The sequence below is a fragment of the Trachurus japonicus genome, chromosome 23, assembly GCF_045865225.1.
Source record: "Trachurus japonicus isolate A0001 chromosome 23, Traja_1.0".
NCBI classification, from domain to species: domain Eukaryota; kingdom Metazoa; phylum Chordata; class Actinopteri; order Carangiformes; family Carangidae; genus Trachurus; species Trachurus japonicus.
In genome coordinates this window covers 22333723-22339036 of record NC_140929.1, presented here as the reverse complement: position 1 = coordinate 22339036, position 5314 = coordinate 22333723, and the positions used below count along the sequence as shown (strand labels likewise).

Sequence of the window (5314 nt, the reverse complement as noted above, 5' to 3'; positions counted from 1 at the left end):
ACCGCGCCAGGCTGCTGGTACTCATGTGGATGACCCAGGCGGAAGTGGCTGCATGTGGAGGCCGGCTCCCATTGGTCGGGTGCTATTAGAGACAGCGTCCTCATTGGTGGAGCCAACACGCAACTATTGAAATGACCGGCACGTCACGAGTTTTTACGTGCCATGTTTTTTTTTTGTTGTTTTTTTTTTTTTAGATTGAACTACTTCTCAACATGTGGGCTATGAATATACAGTATAAATACACCAGCAATGTCTTCCTCCTCCACGGTGAAAATAAAGACTGTGGGACTTTTTGTAACCATAGATAAACTCAACTCAAAAGCTCATTTTGGAAGCATCTTGTCACATGCTCACTAGCTGTTTGATCCTCCCAGCCCCAGTAAATACACATCAGATGAATATGTAACGTTTTCTACATACAAAGATGGTCCTATATTAAATTGAACCAGGGTTTAGTCCATACCTCACTGGTTCACACCTGCGTATTAACACACCACAGGGGCCTCGTCTAATTTTGGCCCTTTACTCATTTTTCAAGTGGTAAAAAGCAATGGTTGAAGAAAAATATTGTAGATATAACTGCTGAGTGATATAAAGTCATTTTGGGGCAGAAACCCCCTCACCATGCAATACCAGGGGCTGGAATCCATTTTTGGCAGGCAGAAATACTCTGATTTATGCATTGTAATGGCCCTTTTACTCATTTTCAAGTGGTAAAATGCACTGGTTGGGGTCAAATCTTGTAAGTATAACTCTGATGAGTGATATAAAGCAATGAATGACTCTGACTGTAACTGTGGAGTGACTTGTATATTGTTGACAACAGAAAACCCTATAATGTTTGCCTTACTCACCTCCCACCATTGACTCAGAGACTCAAATTCCCTCTTCCTGTCCCTCCATGTTCCCCAGAACATCTGAAAAGTCTGACAGAAAACTTGGTCCTGTAACAGCTTCACATTAAAGTGCCACACATCCACCAGTCCTGACTCTGACAAACTGATGACTGCAGGTGAGGCTCCTCTCCTGTTCTGTCTAATGTGAACTCTGTTGTGAAATTCCAGTGGTGGTCAGGATGTGGATGTTCAGCCCTGGAGAAATGAGGACGGCCACATCAGCAATATACGTTTGTCCCATGAGACAGGACATAGGCCTACTGCCCCTTCCACCACAACCTCCAGTCTGTCTCATTTTCTGCATCACTGTGTGTTTCCTGAAGAAAAATAATATTCAATTTTTTTCTGTGTAATAATTTCTAAAATAACTGCCCTCCTCTGTTGACCCTCCCCTGGTAATATCCAAAGAGCCCAACCTCACCTGGTGCATCCCAGACTGAGAGAGAGAGATGGAGACAGGAAGAAGAAGCAGTAAGAGGACGACCACCAGGTGCAACACAATCATCATCATTTCATTTACAGACTTTTAGCCTTTTTGACCCATACCTCTGTTCACCACCTTCATCACTTTCCTCAGACTTGTCACATGTTTCTTCTCACCCCATCACGTCTAAATCAACAACCTTCTGTAAAGTCAACACACTCTTAATGAACTTCTGAACATCGAAAACTAATCAGCCACTTTCACAGACTTACCAAAGGTCTCATTGAGGAACAGGTTCATGTCCTCCATCTCCACTCCATGCCTGTGAATCTGCCATAGAGACACAGTCAGAGTCGGTCTCATAGTCCATATCCTCATCTGCTGGCCCATTTCAGAATTGCGGATACATTTCTAGCTTAGACAGAAAACAAAAAATAAGAATAATTTTTTCCATTAAACCCTTTTTATTTTGATAGAGAATACTCTAAATTTAATATTTCCACCATTTTCCAAGTTTAGACCTGTCAGATTTAAAATATTTAATCTGATAATCACCGTACTAAGAGTAAAACCGGTCAACACACACACAAACAAAGAAACTATGCTGATGAACTCCATATAAAAGCCTAGTTCAATCAGACAACCCTGGAATGAGAAGAAATCATTTATTGAGCGTAAGCATAGCAAGCTGAAGCACAGCATGGACAGCATATTTCTTGAGCATGGCTGCAGCAGGTTTGGCGTCAGGCTCTGTCTCATATTCGTTCCCTGAATGATCTGCTTTGCCACACATTACAGGGAATGAAGCGGACCCCCCACAGGGAATCAAGAGACAGAGCCCACAGGTGGATGCTGGGGAAGTGGTGGGTTTGCAAAACCTCATGGGCAGCAAGGCACCTGCAGCAGCAGCAGTAGCAAAGGCAGAGTAGCAGCAGAAGCATAGCCAGGGATGAGCAGTAAGCTGTGGTCTAGATCCCTGACACTACTACAATTTGGTAGTATGTTATAGGGCTAGTATCGTTTTTCAGCTGTTTTTACCCAAAGCCAAATACCCTATGAAATATCCTAATTAACAAGAAATAAAAAAACTATAACCAATCTTATTTTAAGAACAATCTTAGATTTAATTTACTTCCTTTAATGTTTAAATTAGATCAACAAGTAGGTGACTTTATCTCTCTCATGTTGTATGCTGATTGATTTCTCTCGTGGCACATCAGTAAAATATAATAAGGAGCATTTCACCTACCCAACTACTCACATGCCACTTTCACGTGGAATGGCTACTCTGTTGCCAAAAATTTCACATTTCACCACTTGGATTCAAAACACTAACATAATTATTGCTGCTGCCATCACTGTAATGTAAGATTTTGCTTGTGATTTAGTAGGATAAATCACAATCTAATATGTGCCTGTAAGGGAACTGTCGTCGTGGCAAAATATTAAGCATCTACAGTGAAATGTGCCGTTTCCAACAATATAAACCAGTAGTTTCCAAAAAGACTTAAAATTAGTGTTTGGAATACATTTTATTTAATTCTCATTATACAAACAACTTTTTCAATAAATACAATACATTTATTTTTGCTTGTTTGACAGAGCTTTGGGTTCATCTCAGTTTTTCAGCCATTTTTGGCCATTCTCTCCTGATTCATTGCAGACTGCAAAGCAAGAACTGCGACTGTGGATGACAGATAAGACAGGGTAAATACATACAAGGCATACACATCCAACTCAGATTTTAGTCCTTCCTGTAATGCAGTTTTGTCCTGGCACTTCCATTTAATGTCTGGCCAGAGCAAGTTGGCAATTTCTGTAACAACATCTATTGCACGTCTGTCCGTCCTGAGTGAGGCTCCTCGTTGCTCACAAAAAGGGTTTTCCATGGAGTTTTTCCCTCAGTGGATGTGAGGGTATAAGGGCAGAGGATGTTGTTATGATGCCATGTAAAGCCCTTTGAGACAAACTGTTTGTAAAAACAGGCTATACAAATAGCATTTCCTTCAGAGATTTGCTAATTTACCATTTGAAAATATCTTTCACTAATCTCACACTACCATGTAGTGAATGTCAAGTAAGAACACAGTTGTTTTAGCATAACATTTTATGGAAACCTTTTCCTCATGCAAAACTCAAAAACTCAAGAATTAAACAAAATAATCAAGCAGTGTGATCTGAACGAACCCAATAGCTTCCGTAAATGTTCCACCAGGTCATGAAGTCCTTCCTCAATGTAATATGAGGTTTGTGCCATCGCCTTGAAAAGTCCATTTGCCCTCTGAGAAACAACAGTGATAAAACAGGATAAGGATTTGCAAAGTCACTTTTAGATAAGGGTCTGTGGCAGATCAAATAACTACCTGGAACCGTGCATAAATCTTCTCCAGATCTGCCACCTGGGATATAGCACTGGTATCCACAACAGATTCCTACAGCAAACATTAAACGGCATTCATTTTAGCAAATTGTGCATCAATATTTATAAGTTTTGTACTCATCTTGTACAAGCTAACCTCATCTGATGAGCTCATTGGCTCTTGTGCCTTGGCTGCTCTGCCAGTTTTGGAGTTGCCATTGAGTTCTTTCACTCTGCAAGAAGGAAAATGCTTTGAGCTTTACCTTCCATCATCTTTATATTTTTATTAACAAAAGAGAAAAGGAAATTGGACTGATAAACCTCATTAGCCAAATACCTGTCAGCATAACATAGTGTGTTCATTGTGTAATCACATGAAGCCATGCCTGGTGACACCATTGAAATCTATGGGGTAAAACAAGAGGAAAGTGTGTTATGTGTAAGGCATCACACATTATCCTTCATGTCATCAGATTATACTACACTGTATAATGGCACATAATACACACGGCTGGTGTCAGAAAGCAGCATTCTCCATAGTGACATCATCGGTCCTGTGAACGCCCTCACAGAAGTTAAATACCTGGGTCTCAAATGAACTGATGAAGCCTCTTGGATGAGAGGTGAAACGTCTTCCCAGACAAATAACTAAGTCCAGTTGCATTCGATTTAAAATTTCCTTGAGATAACACAGAGATGAACTTCTTTCTTTACCGTGTTTGATTATCTCTGGCAAAATAACAACAAAATCAAACTTACCTATCAAAGTCAACACAATGGGCTCTATGCACAGCTCCACTACTTCCTCCTTTATATAATTGGACAAACTGATTAATCCAGGTGTGTCTGAGTAGTCACAATGGCCAGACACACCTGGATTAATCAGTTGGGCCATTAATGTAACCCGCCCTATCTGGGCGTGGAGAGCATGTGACTGATCAGCTGATCAGGATGGGCGTGGCTTGAGTTGTCTGCCTGAACTAGCTTCGCATCATAAATATAGGCTTTCTTTTCATGGGCCTGGATAACAGGTAAATGACGTCCTCTGATGACAGTAGTTGATTAATTGTACTTCTTTCCAAAGAGGGGGAGCACCGACATTGCAGAATGCACGATCATATCTTGTTATGGCAGTAAGCTTTTATAATGGCAGTCTATGGGGCAAAAACGTCCACTGGGGTGTAAAAGTTTAAATCTGAAACTACACAAAAACTAACAATGCATCAAAAATATTTTTTTAAATAATTTAATTTTTTTCATATCCAAGACTGTGATAACATGTGAAAAATCTCCGGTCTCTGATAATTTATTATATTGAAAATCTGTCATTTGGTGTCTTTTTTTCTTTCTTTTTTTAATCAGTTACACCCTTTATGAAATTGTCAATAAAAATAATAAAATTCTAAAAAAACAAACAAACAAAAAACAATATTTAGTAGTTTTGATAAGGACTGAAGTTGATTGAGACACAGAGAGAGAGCTAGAGCTAGTGTGTGTGTGGTAAAGTATGTCCATGTTTGTCCGTTTGTATGCGAGTGTATTTGTTGTGTGTGTGTGTGTATGTGTGGTGAGTGTGTGCATAGAGGAGAGATGCCTGTGAAATAGCTTCACAGCCTATAAGACAAAAAAACAAAC

At 39.9% G+C, this 5314-nt stretch overlaps 1 protein-coding gene across 1 annotated transcript in view; it reads right to left on the bottom strand.

Annotated features, from left to right (window-relative positions):
• Positions 1-5314, bottom strand: part of ldhba (lactate dehydrogenase Ba) — a 194205-nt gene that overhangs the window by 89878 nt on the left and 99013 nt on the right. The window lies entirely within an intron of this gene.